Genomic DNA, 14955 nt, shown 5'->3' on the forward strand with positions numbered 1-14955 from the left:
GGGGCGGGGCGGGGTTCCGTGTTTCCGGAGGCAGCCGGCCTCCAGGCTAGGGGTCGGTGCGGAATGTGCGGACCGGAATTAGACCGACCCCCGTCACCCCTAGTAAGTGGAGGCGGGAGGTTTGAAGAAGGTGGAGGGAGGGGCCCGAGAAGGCGGCAAAGCGCTCGCAGCGCATCGCGCAGGCGCAAGGCAGGAGGCACTGAATAGTCCCGGGACCCGCTGGCACGAGGGAAAGAACACCTGCAGGGAGCCGCGAAGTCAGCCCAGCCCTGCTCTTCACCTGTGCTCACCCGCTCCTTGCAGTGCGCATGCGTTATTTTGACTTGCAGGTGTTCCGTTTCAAGCAGACAGCACTTCCTGTCTCCTCAAGAAGATTCTACGTTCGCTTTCAAGCTTTCATTTTTCGTTTGCTTTTGTTTTTGTTTTTTTCCCTTTAGTTTAGTAATTAACAAGGCGCCTTAAATGTCATACCACTTTCTTTAAGCTATTTCATAAATGAATTCTGGAGAAGTTAGACCAAATCTTTATTTTTTTGTTCATGTATTTGTAAAGGAATACTTATTATTTCACTTGGATTTTTTTTCCTTTAAAATGTTTTCTTAAAGTCTGGTGATCTCTATTTTTCAGGTGAGGCTTTGGAAGAATAGAAAGAATATAGTTTGCTAAATCTCCCACAAAAACACAAGTTGCGGCTTAGCTACCAAATGCTAATAGGATTTTAGGATTGTAGAGTTAGAACGGACTTTATCAATTGTCCAGTCGAAACTTCTCATTTTAGCCACCTTAGGATTTAGAGCTATAAAGAATCTTAGAAACAGTTTCAAACTTTTTGGTCTCAGGACCCCTTTGCACTATTAAAAACTATTAAATTGTATTCATTATAATTATATAATTTTAATTACATGTAAATTAAGTACAATAAATGTTCGAATTACATATAAAATATAGATAAGTAACGTACTATATTAGATATAATTTACATAAGTTATCTGTGTACAATAGATAAAACAAAAATTTATATAAATATGCATGATTTATAGATAACAAAATTATATAAAATGAATCATATATAACAATTATATATAAATTATTAAAGGTGTCTATATAGTTATATATTTTAATATACAATCAAAATTATAAATTGTGTGTGAAATGTGTATGTTTATGTAAAATGTGTAAATATAGTAGACACTGTATATTACATATACAATAAGATTATATGTGTAATTATATGTAATTGTATAAAGGATAATTCTATAAATCATAGTTTTACTTACCTGGATTCTCTCTTATTGGTGGAGGCAGCTAGGTGTCCAAGTAGAAGACTCTCTTTTGTGAGTTCAAATCCAGCCTCATACACATACTAGCTGTGTGACCCTGGACAAGTCACTTAAACCAGTTTGCCTTAGTTTCCTCATCTGTAAAAATGAGCTGAAGAAGAAAATGCAAACTACCTCATTATCTCTACCAAGAGAACCCCAAATGGGGTCACCAAGAGTCGGACACGACTGAAAAGGAAAATCTCTGTATCTATCAGAGTAAAAATAAATATCTTCATATCATTATCAAAATAGTTTTGACTTCACAGACCTTCTGAAAAGGGCCTGGGGATCCCTGGATCATGATTTGGGAATCTCCAATCTACTCTAACCCTTTCTCCTCATTTAACAAATGAGGAAAATAGAACAGTGTAACTGAACTGCCCAAGGCCAGGCACATAGTATATGGGAGAGCCAGGACTTGACCAGATCCTCAGCTTCCAAATCCAGTGTTCTTTCGACTATACCAGGCTATGGTTTAGATTTATTATATTATAAATTATTATTTTATAATGCAATACATAATTTATAATAGTGTTGCTTATTATAAATTATATTATTATAAAGTCTTCCAAAACACTGTCTTTGCATGTTAGAACTTTAGTCAGCTTAGGTATCATCTTGTCCAGCTCTAACCCACCCCATTCAACAGATAAGGAAACTCAGGCCTGTCTAACCATAATAGAACTGATGGGTTGTGGAGACAGAGAGCTTTGTCTACAGACTAAGGAGTATAGAAAATAGTGGTTTCAGATTTCAGTTATAATAATCTTAAGAACCCAGGTTTCTATAACACCTAAACATTGTTATAAAGCTTTCCTCACCAGTGCCTTGTGAAGTAGAGAGTTAAAGTGTGGTTATCCTCAATTCGTAGATTAAAGGAGGTGGGGGGAAGAGAGATAGGAATAAATAGCCTTCTAATTGGACCCCACCTCGAGTCATTCCAAGTGATCTCCCTAAAGCATAGGTCTTCCTATGTTATCCCTCCCCCTCAGTAAACTACCATGGCTCCCCATTACCTTCAGGATCAACTATAAAGCTCTTAACCTGACCCCTTTCTGTCTTTCTGGTTTCATTTTGCTTTGTTTTGGTTTGAACACGTCACCACTCCAAGGTCCAATCATACTACTCTGCTTGCTGCTTTTCACACATGAAGTGCTAGATCCAACTTCCATTTCTTTGGCCTGGCTGTCCCCTGAGACAGGAATGTCTTCCCTTCTAACCTCAACCTCAGAGAAAACCCCTAAGTTTCCTTTAATGCCACCACCTCCAGGTCTTAGCCAGCCCACCTCTCCTCCTCTTCCCCCCAGATGCTAGTGTGTTCCCCTTGTTTTTGGTTTTTTGTTTTTTGGCTAGGCAGTGGGGTTAAGTGACTTGCCCAGGGTCACACAGCTAGTGTTAGGTGAATGAGTTCGAATTTGAACTCAGGTCCTCCTGAATCCAGGGCTGGTGCTCTATCCACTGCGCCACCTAGCTGCCTCTGGAAGATTTGAGTTTAAAGTGGGCCTCAGACATTTACTAGCTGTGTGACCCCTGGGCAAGTCACTTAATTTGTTTGCCCCAGTTTCCTCGTCTGTCAAATGGGTATAATAATGGCGCTTTAAGGGTCGTTTTAAGAATCAATTGAGAGGCAGCTCGTCATTCCCTCCGCCTCTTCTCCACCCCCCCGTACTATTGTTATCAGTTTCCGCGGGCTGGGCTCCGACGCCGAGTGAGAGGGGCGTAGAGAGCGAACGCCTCCCTCCAGCGCCGAGGGTGGGGTTCTCCTGCGTCACCGCCGCCTCTCCTGGCTCCTGCAGGCGCCCAGAGACCCTTACGTGGAGTCCGGCTGCCCCGCGTTTCCCGGGGCCTTTCGGTCCCCTTTGCCCGGAGTTCCCCCCACTTCCGGTCGGGCGGGGAGAGGCCACCCCTCCCTCCCCCCATGAGCGCGCGCCCGGGCGTCCCAACTGTCCACCGAGACAACTTCCTAACCGCGTAATGGGACGGTCAGTCCGGTGGGGAAAGAACGTCACCAGGCCGAGCCTGGGACCCGAGAACGCCCGAGGGGCGTCCTGCGAGGTCTGCAGAAGCAGGGGCCTCAGAGATCTCCGGGCAAAGCCGAAGGCGGGTCGGGACAGAGCAGCCCGAGCCGTACAGAGGGAAGGAACCGGGCTGAAAAAGGAACGGACTTTAGATGCGCCCAGACTGGAAGAATTGCTTACCAAAAGTCAGCCCCTGGGAGAGCCACGGGAAGCCCCTCGTGACACCTTTCAAGGTTTGGAAGGTGGTCAGAAGCGGGGTTCTGTGACCGTTGTGCGGTGACCGAGGAACGCGGGAGGAAAAACAAACAAACCAGGGGTTTGAAAATACCCGGCAACAACACCTCAAACTCACTCATTGAGCTCGTGAAGGACAAGAATGCCTTACAGAAGAAGACAAAATTGAGGAGGAAGTTAGCCCCGATTCACCCAGAGTGACTCTCACTGCCTGGACTTAACCGACCGAGAAGAAATGGAGAGAACCTGCATCTTCGCTATAGAGGGCAAACACGCAGTGTTTGGGAGCACCCTCTGTGCGCAAATGAATTCGCAAAAGGTCTAAAGGCCTCAATTCCGCTGCAGCAAAACCACTATGGAAGTGATTCATTGCACGGAATAGAATAGTTCGGCTTCAACAACTGCTAATGCCTTCTCCGAACCAGCCAATCAAGCGTTGTAACTCAAACAAAACACTATTGTGGAGGCTTGTGTTTAGCGCTTGTTTTTGCATGTTGAATTAAAAAAAATCAAATGAGATAGTAATTGTAAAGCATCTATCTAGCACATTGTAAGCATTATATAAATGTCATTATTGTTATTAATCTTGTATGTGCCACTTCCTATACATCTTTCTCTCCCATTGCTTTTTCTTTGTATTCCCAGTGCTTACTACAGTGTCTGGCACATAGAAAGGGCTTAATAAAGTGCCAACTGATTTGTTTCTTGAGAATCTGACTCATTCGAACTGTTGCCCGTTGGGTTTAGCTCCTCCAGTGATGTGCATATGGCAGTCTGAAGGCAGGTCGGAAGAGAAGGTCAGGGACTGTTCAATTGAATTCTCAGTTCTATCACCCTGTCCTTTACCCTGGCAGGGTCAGACCAGTTTTTGGTGGGTTCTGGACTGAACTTCATTCCAAGGTAGGGAGGTAAACTGCCTGGCTATGTACTTAGAAGATCAGTATTCATCCCAATTCTACCTCATAGGAGCTAGGTGATGTTGAGCAAGTCACTCAACCTTTCTGAGTGCCAGTAATGGCAAAAGTGATGCTTGACCATCATGGTCCTGAAAATATAAATGTGAATTCCCATTGATTTTAAGAATCCAGGGTCAGCTAGGTGGTGCCAGAGATGGAGCACTGGCCCTGGAGTCAGGAGGACCTGAGTTCAAATCCAGCTTCAGATATTTACTAGCTGTATGACCCTGGGCAAGTCACTTAACTCTGATTGCCATCCCCCTCCCCCCCCAAAAAAAGAGAATCCAGATCCTAGAAACCCTCCAGTCTCAAACCTGGTCTCCCCAGGATTCTCATATCAACCTAACAAACTCAAGCTGTTAGAGCTGGACAAGACTAGGAAGAACAGCTACCTTTCCAGTCATATTTCATATTACTACCTCTCACACATTTTCTATTTAACTCAAACTGACATATCCGACTTTGCATCTCCCAACAAGAAGCCTGTGCCCAGCCTGTGCCCTTTGTCTGGAATGTATTCCCTCCTCTCTTTTACAATTTCTGGCTTTCTTCAAAGCCCAGCTCAGGTACTATTACCACATAGGCCCTTTGGTGATCTCACAGTTGTTAATGCCTGCTTACTTAACTGTAAATGGCATGTCTGTCCAGTTAAGTAGAAGCTCTTTGGGAGCAAGGATTGTGTCACTGTCATCTTTGTGTTCCCATTACCCAGCACAGTTCATTGTACATAGTTGGCCCTTGTTAAGCATTTGTTGAATTTTTGTTTAATTGAGATATATTTTGCAATGAAAATAGGGCAAGAAATCCTTTACTTGGGAGCTCAGTTGTTTATTATACTGAATAAATAGTAAACCTTTAATGATTTTATATATGTGTATATATATATGTGTATGTATATGTGTGTATATATATATATATATGCATGTGTGTGTATATTTCACCCTTGCTCCATCCCCTTAGCATTTGGAATATATAAAAGCATCCTTTAGTCCCTCACATTTCTTCAAATAGGAGTCTTTGGGGCCCTTGCTCCGTCCCATTATCATTTGGAACATATAAAAGAATCCTTCACATTTCTTTGAAGAGGATTCTTCCAAGCTCCCCTACTTTCCCTATCTCAGCAAGAGTTTGAGGGAAGGAGAGTTAGGGCAGAGAAGTCTATGGTCCATCCTACTAATAGTTAAGAATGAAGGAAGGTACAAGTATGGAAAAGTGGGGTCTCAAAACAAGATCAGGCAGGTTGCTGCAGCATTGTGTGTGGCACCGACAGAGAGCAGTGTGCACCAAGACGAGCCAACATAAACTCTTTTTACCTTTGCCTCATAGGATAAAGAAGTGACAATGATCAAGTTGGGCGATTGAGGTTCCCAAAGTGGGCGTTACCACGGGGGGGGCATAGCAGCCTCAGGTGCAATTGGGGGGCATTGAATAGAATTAAGGGGGCAATGGAAGTATAAGGAAAGAGAAGAAAATTTGAAAAACTTTGTACATGTTTCATCTGTTGTGTAACAGAGTTACAGTCGTAGTGATTACATTATTTTCCAAATACACAAAATGCAAGTTATAACCAATCAGTGGTCAAATCTGTCAACAGGTCTTAACAAGCAAGTGTTAGCAGGCAAGCATGTCTCCCATTGTCAGGAAGTCCAGCACACATTGGCAGTAATGTGTGTGTGTAATGACTTGTTTACAATACAGTATTGTAGGTATTAGACTGACTACCAAACTGAGGCTCTACAGAGCCCTTGTGCTGACCTCATTGTCACGTGCCTATGAAACCCGGACGATATACCAGCACCATGACATGAATTGCTTCCATTTGAATTGTCTTAGGAAAATTCTGAAGATCGCCTGGCAGGATAAGATACCAGACACCGAGGTCCTTTCTCAAACTAACCTGCCAAGCATTCATACTCTGTTTAAGAGAGCACAACTGCGATGGGCTGGCCACGTTGTTTGAATGCAAAAGGTATGCTTGCCAAAAAGACTGTTTTATGGAGAACTCGCACAGGGCAAGTATTCAATGGTGGTCAGAAGGACACTCTCAAGATCTATCTTAAGAACTTTGGAATTGTTTGTGTGACATGGGAAACCTTGGCACAGGACCTCTCAGCATGGCATGCCCACATCAGAACAGATGCTGTGTTCTTTGAGCAAAGCAGAATTGAAATAGCTCGAGAGAAATACAAGATGCACAGACTTAGAGAATCCACCCCACAGGTTCACAGGGACTATTTGTGCCCAACCTGTGGTAGAACACTCCGAGCTCGTGCTGGTCTGATGAGCCATAGTCGGGCACACCGTAACTTGACTCTAGCATAGTGATGTCATTCTGGCCCTCCTCGAGAACGAAGGCCAACAACAACAACAGCTGTGTGCCAGGCACTGTGCTAAACACTGGGGTTTCAAAAAGAAGCAACAATTAGAACTGTCCAGAATTCAAGGAAGTAATGTATCTCCCCTCTTTGGAGATCTTTAATCAGAGGACAAATGACTGTTTGTCAAGGACATTGTAGAAGCTGTCTTGCTCAGGATGAATTGAATTAGATCAGGGGCGGGACACCTGGGCTGTAAGGCTACACGTGGCCTTCCGAATCCTTAAGTGCGGCCTTTTGACTGATGAATTTTACAGAATGTTCTCGATCTTTATAATCAACCACTTAAGTATTTATTGAGCTCTTATTATGTGCCAGATATCTAGATAGAAAGGAAGGCAAAAATAGTCCTTGCCCTCAAGAAGCTCACGTACTAAAATGAAGTAGATAATAGTATTATATCCATTTTGTAGATAAGGAAACTGAAGATCAGACATTTTCAATGACTTGCTTAGGGTCATGCGTCTAGTAAGTGTATGAAACTGGATTTGAACCTAGAACTTCCTAACTCAAAGTCTAACATTGTGTAAGCCAGGGCACAGTAAACTCTTAACCCCTGGTGGCCCTTTACTGCCCCCTATAGCCACTGTCCAATTCTGCTTCAGCCTGTGACGCTCTTGCCACGGTTGCTCTCTGACAATTGCTCCTTCTCCCCAGGAGATGGTGCCAGCTGTCAAGCATCAAGATGCCTGATGCTCGTAGTAATACACAGACCCTTCACAGCTATTTCATGGCAAGGGCCCAATTGACTCCCGGCTGTGGACTCCTTCTGTCCTTTTACCCAGAGTCCTATGGTCGTCACCCTCTACAAAGAAGCTCTTCAAGTATTGTGGGAACCCCTCTTTCACTTCTCCTGCTCAGCTACTGAGTTTCCATTTTCTGCTTCTCTGAGTTGAGATGAGTCAATCCCACATGCTCTCTTTCTCTCCAATTCCTGGAGATCCTCTTGCTTACTAAGCAGGGTGCACACCTATTACTGAGTCTAAGGGTTCAAAGGGGCTTTTCTGCTCCTGCACCTCACTTGGATTCTTGCTTCTCCTATTCCTCCCAGATGGCTGGGCCAGGCCATGCAGAATGGCCTAGCACTGGCTGCCCTAGAAGAAAAGATAGGAAGGGGCAGAGTGACTGGCCAGCTGCTCCTAGGAGAGATGCCTTTCATAGAAGGGGGAGCAGCCTTTTACTATGTAAAAGAGCATATTGAAGCCAAAGAATGATGTGCTGAACAGTAGATTAGTACTTAGGGTCATGCATCTATCTAGTAAGTGTGTGAAATCTTGTTTGTGTAGGTACAAGTTGTGTATTGTGGTTACTAGCTACACGGAAATTTTCATTTTAGGCCAGCCTTACCTCAGCACGTTCTTCCGGGTCACCTGCCCCCATCCTCACCTTGCCTAATTTCTTCCAACCTTTTTGTTTCAATCCTACAAAGGACTATAATGAGGCTTTGAAATCTAAGACCTAGAAGGGAACAGGAATCAGTAGTGCCTTATATTGGGCAGGTCAAGTAAATGGGTCTGCCATGTACATTCTATAGCTACAGCACGTATTACTTTCCAATGTTGTTTTTGACCAATGGGAAAATTCCACCAAGGCATTTGCCTTCTTTCCTCCCAGTTAACCGGCAAGGGTCTACCACCTGAGACTTCATTCACTTGACTGACCAGTTGTCCAAATAAAGATATTCTACAAGACTGAAATATGTCAGCCAGTCAGTGTACTTTAGAATTGGAAAGACCAACTGGGGCTTGCCATTGTCTCTTTGAAAAAAGAAAACTATATGGGGCAGCTAGGTGGCGCAGTGGATAGAGCTCCAGCCTTGGAGTCAGGAGGACCTGAGTTCAAATGTGGCCTCAGACATTTGACATTTAACTAGCTGTGTGACCCTGGGCAAGGCACTTAATCTCGATTGCCTCACTAAAAATATATACATACATACACACACACACACACACACACATATATATATATAAAAATAAAATTGAGCCCTGTAGCAGTTAATAGGATGCCAGTGATCACTGGAATATGAGATACTTTGACTTGAAGCCGAGCTGAAGCAAAGCCAGCAGCACTTCCTGGGACAGGTAAGAAAAAGCCCAGGATGGTCACATAAAAAAAAAGGAAAAAAACCCTTCCATTTAAGGACAATCTGAGAGAGAGATACCGTCATCCCAAATAAGGGAGTAGCTACCTTACAGTGCTTTGTGAAAAGGATCTTTTCAATACTACATGTTTATACTACCTTTTGTTTTATTGTAAGCTTAGAATGATAGGGGTGGGTGTGTGTGTGTGTGTGTGTGTACATATATATATACATGTAATTTAAATGTGTGTATGTGTACAAATATGTATTTACATCTATATGTTTATATGTAGATATATATATATATATACATACATACATACATACATATATATTTACATCTATATATTGGTTTAGTTTTAATCTTGTCCTGTTAAATACTTTGGGGATTTAAAGGTAAGAGTGTATGTTGTTTTCAGCGTCAGAAATCTAAAGGAGAATTATTAAACCAAGACATGCATATTCTAAAAACCAATGAAATACATGTGACGATAATTATTTTGAAGACGTGAAACACAAAAATTCACAAAATAAAACCGTAAGTGATGCACCAAATGTTTCTATTTCCTAACCACCCACTTTCCTCAACCTCTTACAATCTGCCTTCTCTACCAAAACTACTGAAACTGCTTTCTCAGAGGTTACCCTCAATTTCCAAATTACACTGCAGGGGTGTTTTTCAGCCCCCAATCCCCATGGCCTCTCTCTAGCATCTGGTACTCTATAGCATTCAGCACATCCTCCTTTGGCTTCAAAGACACCATTCTCTCCGCCCTAGTTTTCCTCTGACATCTCAAGCCGTTCATCCTTTATCTCCTTCCCTGCAGTGTTCCTTGTTCTCCTTAATGCTCTTTGTTCTCATCCTTAGTCCTCTTCTATCTCTCTCTCCACACCCTTTCCCTCAGCCATGTCAGTCATTCTCTGCAGATGATCTCCAGGTCTACATTTCCAGTCTACCTATCTTCAGAACCACAGAGCTGCGTCTCCAGATGTCTTACCAGGCGTCTCCACCTGTATGTCCTACCAGCACCTCAAAGGCGACATTTCCAAAACTGAATTTATTATATTTTCTGTATTTGTCAAATCAATAAGCATTTATTAAGCACCTACTGGGTGCCAGGTATGTGCTGAGCATTGAGGATATACAAAGAGAAGAAGTCAGTGGCATCACCATTCGTTCTACCATGTCTGAAACCTTGGAGTTTTCCTTGACTGTTCCTTGTCCCTTTCCTCTCCTATCCAGTCAGATACACAGTTTTGTCAGTTTTACCTACAAAATATCTCACATCCATCCTATCCTTTATTCCCACTGCCACTGGCCACATCTACTGTTATCACAGCATCACAGAATTTCAGAGTTGGAAGAGACTTCTGTGGCTGCCTGGCGTAATTCATACCTAAAAGGAATTCTTCACTGTAGCATAGGCAACAAATGGCAATACAGCTTCTGCTTAAAAGATCTCAAATGAGGAGGAGCCCATTATCTCCCAAGGAAGACCATTCAGCTTTTGGATTGGTCCAATTGTAAGGATGTTTTTCTTTAAATCAAGCCTAAATATGCCTCTGCAGCTTCTTCCACTTATTGCTCCCAGCTGTAGCCTCTGGGGCCAACCAGAACAAGTCTAATTACCTCCTTCCAGATAACAGCCTTTCAAACAACTGAAGACACTATCGCTATCCCCTGAGTATCTCTTCTCTGGGATAAATAGGCCCACCTCCTTTAACCAGCCTTCACATGGCATTAACTCAAAGCTCTTCACTGTCCTGGTTAATTTTCTGTGGACAATTTCCTTCTTAGATTGTGGTGTTCCAAACTGAATATAATACTTCCATTTGTGATCTGACCAGGACGAAGTACAAGACTATTATATCTTTATTCCTAAAGGTTCTGCCTTTCTTAGTAAAACCCAAGATCGCATTGATTTAGAGTGGCTTCCTTACAACTCTTCCTTTCTTTTACTTCCCCTCACCAAGTTTATCCTTCACACTTCTATCAGACTAGTCTTTTTGTTCATGTATCTAGTGATACCAATCCTTTACTCAAAAGCCTACTATGGCTCTAATGGGCTTTAACACCACCATATCTTCCTAGCCTTATCTCATACTGTTCCTTCCCACATACTCTGTGCTTCAACTACACACACACACACACACACACACACACACACACACACACACACCCTGGACAAGTGGTCCATCTTGTTCACTGTGCTTGAAAAGATTTGCTTCTTGCCCTGTCTTCTTTCCTTCCTGTTTTTTTTTTAATTTTTTATTCTTTTACCTTTCAGTCTGTTGTGTGATGGTGAAGATGTCTGATTTTGAATAGTACCAACCTCACACCTTCTTCAAGGATGGCTTTGATGAATATAGAGTATTCTTGTAAAGATGTTATAGAGATTCAAAGTAGGTTTATGTGTCAGTAGTTATTCATAGGATAATCACTTTAGAGCTGGAAGAAATTTTAGAGGACCTTCATTTTATGGATGAAGAAAATGATACTCAGGTTAAATAACTTGCTGAAGGTTAAACAAGTAAGTGTTAGAGCCAGAATTCAAACCCAGGTCCTCAGACTTGAAATCCCACAGGTTTCATTTAAACCAGGCTTCCTCCCATAAGACGGATAGAGATGCCAGAGATCATACCTAGAGTCTGAGATGTGCAGAGATCGCACCCTATTAGTGAGTGCGTTCCCTACAATGGATAGATCAGTCTGTATTTGGGGGAAGGGACAACGGTAGACCACAGACAATACCAGGTCAGATATTGCCTAACACTGGAATATTTTCTAGGTCCTAGTATCCTGAGGATTTATTACTCTCAGCTTTCTGTAGCTCTTCAGACTACCTATCTTTTTGCTGAGAAAGAACCTTAGTTGCCCTTTTTTAGCAGTTAATACCAAACCTTGCTTTTTTCCCCAAAAAACTTTAGTCCAAGTATTTTGAGACATAGAACATCACATGGTTAACTGGGATAAAATCTTTGTAGTAAGTTTCTATGATAAAGGTCTCTTTCCAAAACATAAGGAATTAATTCAAAACTATAAAGAGCCATTTCCTAATTAATGTGATCAAATGATATGAACAGGCAGCTAGTGGCACAGTGGTTTACAGCACTGGGCCTGGAGTCAAGAAGACCTGAATTCAAATCCACTAGCTGTATGACCCTGAGCAAGTCCCTTAATCTGTTTGCCTCAGTTTCTTTATTTGTAGAATGGAGATAACAATAGCACCTATCCCACAGGGTTGTTTTGAGGATTGAATGAAATAATATTTGTGAATTGTTTAGCACAGTGCCAGGTATAGTATAGGCACTATGTAAATGTTTATTCCCCTTTAAAAGGAAGAAATCCAAGCCATGAACAGCTATGTGAAAAAAAATTTTTGGAAAATTTTCCTAATCACTAATAAGAGAAATGCAAATTAAAACAACTCTAAGGTTCTACTCACACCCATCAAATTGACAAAGATGACCCAAAAAAATGACATATTAGAGGGGTTTTAGAAAAACAGGCACATTAGTGACTTGATAGAACTACAAAACATTTTAGAAAGCAATTTGGAACTGTGCCCCAAGCTACTAAACTCTTCAATCCCATCAATACCACTACTATGCCTGTATGCCCAAAAAGGCCAAAGAAAGAGGAGAAAGATGCGAGAAATGTACAAACGCATTTTAGCAATTCTTTTTGTGAGGACAAAGAACTGGAAAGTCAGGGGATGCCCATCAGTTGGGGAATAACTGAACAAATTATGGTAGGTGAATATAATAGAATACTATTGTGCTATAAGAAATGACAAAAGATATGGTTTCAGAAAAAACTGGAAGACTTGTATTAACTGATGAAAAATGAAGGAGAACCAGGGAAACAATTCATATAATAACAACAGTGTTTTAAAGACAAACAATTTTGAAAGATGTTGAGAACTCTAATCAGTGAGATGACCAACAACAATTCCAGAGGACCAATGATGAAGCTGGATACTTATCTCTCGAAAAAGAAGTGAACTAAATATGCAGAATGAGAGACATTTTTAGACATGGCCAATATAGGAAATTGTTTTGCTTAACTATGCATATTTGTTACAAGGATTTTGGTTTTCTTTTTTCCCAGTGACGGGATGAAATGGCAGGGGGAAAAGTAAATGCTTGTTAATTTAAAAATTAAAAGAATAAAGACATAGGTCCTAAGTGATTGTTCAATGAGTGAATAAATGAAAACAATGATTTTTTTTCTCCAAACCATATTTGATTTTGAGAAATTTTAAGCAATCAGGATTTTAAAAGTTATTTTAGTGGTCTTCATAATTATATAACTTCACAGATTGAATTCTGATGGTGACAGCACAGTATTGATCATCACAAAGCAAACGAGGTCCTTTAATTTCTCTGCTGAAGCACATCTTTCATCTTGCTTCATGCTCCTCTATCCCCACAAGGCCAATCAAAAAGTAAAGATTGTAAAGTCCATTAAGAACCCTGTGGGGCTAGCAATCATCTGCTGCAGCTTTGGGATTTGTTATGCTAGTAAGGCAGAGTAGTGCCTTCCCTTGTTGTAATAGCTGCTGTAGTTTCAGAAAATAAGGCTCCTGGATGCAGCTTCTGCTACTGAAATCTTCCCTTCCCCCACCCCTTCATCTGAGCTACCCCACATTTTTTGGTTGGAAGGCACTGTGCTAAGCACTGGAGATTCAAATACCAGTTAAAAGAAAGACGGTTTTGAATTAACAAGCATTATTATCTCTCCCTTCCACTCCCCAACGTTACCAGCAGACACTGGTGGGGGGCATGGGGTGGGGTGGGGGAGAGAAAAACAAAACTCTTGCCACTGGTATGCATAATCAAGCAAAACAAATCCTCACATTGGACATGTGCAAAAAATATATTTCTCATTCTGCACCCTGAATCCATCCTTCTCCATCAGGAAGCAGGTAGCATATTTCATCATGGGCCATGCTTACCTAACTTTTCTATTTGTTCATGAGAATCAAATGGTTTTCATCAGTACTGCCTTATCGTTTAGTTTGAGATCTTGCACATAACCTGTTCTTGATAAAACCATGCTAGCCCTTTGTGTTCACTGCTTCCTTTGTAGATGTTCACTTAATCTCTCTTTAATGATCTGTTCCTAAGCATCAAAGTCAAATTCACTGGCAGATGATTTACAGACTCTCTTCTTTTTCCCTTATTCAGAAGCCAGGATCAAAAAGTATTCATTGCTGAGATGTACATTGAAGTGAACTTAAGGAAGAGAACAATTACTACTACAACCACAACTTTGTAAAGATGGATATCTCTTTAATGTAATGAACAACCATGGTTCCAGAAGACCTATGAAGCATTCCACCAACCTCCTGCTAGAGAACTGATGGACTAAATATATAGAATGAGGCATACATCTTTTAGCATGACCAGTGTAGGAGTTTATTTCGCTCAACTATGGACATTTGTTCTAGGGTTCACCCATCCCTGAAAAAAAAATGAAAGGAAAGAAGGAAAGAGAAGAAATGCTTGTTAATTTAAAAAATAATAATAAAATTTAATTTTAAAGTTACCAAAAGAAATAAAAAAGAAAATCAGGACACTTGTCCTTTCCCAGGGCTTCAATACCTCTTCATTCTCCATGATCTTTCAGTCACTCAGCAATCACACCTGCCAGTTCTTTCAACGTACAGGATCTAGTTCATCTAGGCCAGTTGTCTTGAATTCATCAAAGTTCTTTCTTACTATTTATCTTGGGTACAAACTCCCCTGCTAGCCATCTTTGTTCCATGTCCAGGACTCTATCCATGACTTCCACTTATTTTACAGAAGAAAAAAAAAGATCCATTGAGACAAAATGAGCATCCCAAGATCATACAGTTAGTAAGAGAACCAGTATGCAAAGACAGGTTTCCTGACTCCAAATTCAGGGCTCTTTCCACAGCAGCATTTCATCTACACAACATATTTGATGCAATCACCAACATTTCT

The 14955-nt window shown here is 41.5% G+C and overlaps 1 long non-coding RNA gene across 1 annotated transcript; it reads left to right on the forward strand.

Moving 5' to 3' along the window:
• Positions 1 to 13: 13 nt before the first annotated feature.
• LOC144457534 (uncharacterized) lies at positions 14 to 14576 on the forward strand. The gene is made up of 2 exons (XR_013486906.1): positions 14 to 102; positions 14176 to 14576. It is a non-coding gene; the product is annotated as an uncharacterized LOC144457534 (long non-coding RNA).
• Positions 14577 to 14955: the final 379 nt, after the last annotated feature.

Source organism: Phascolarctos cinereus, unplaced genomic scaffold (assembly GCF_003287225.1).
Source record: "Phascolarctos cinereus isolate Bilbo 61053 unplaced genomic scaffold, phaCin_HiC Scaffold_5;HRSCAF=322, whole genome shotgun sequence".
Classification (NCBI taxonomy): domain Eukaryota; kingdom Metazoa; phylum Chordata; class Mammalia; order Diprotodontia; family Phascolarctidae; genus Phascolarctos; species Phascolarctos cinereus.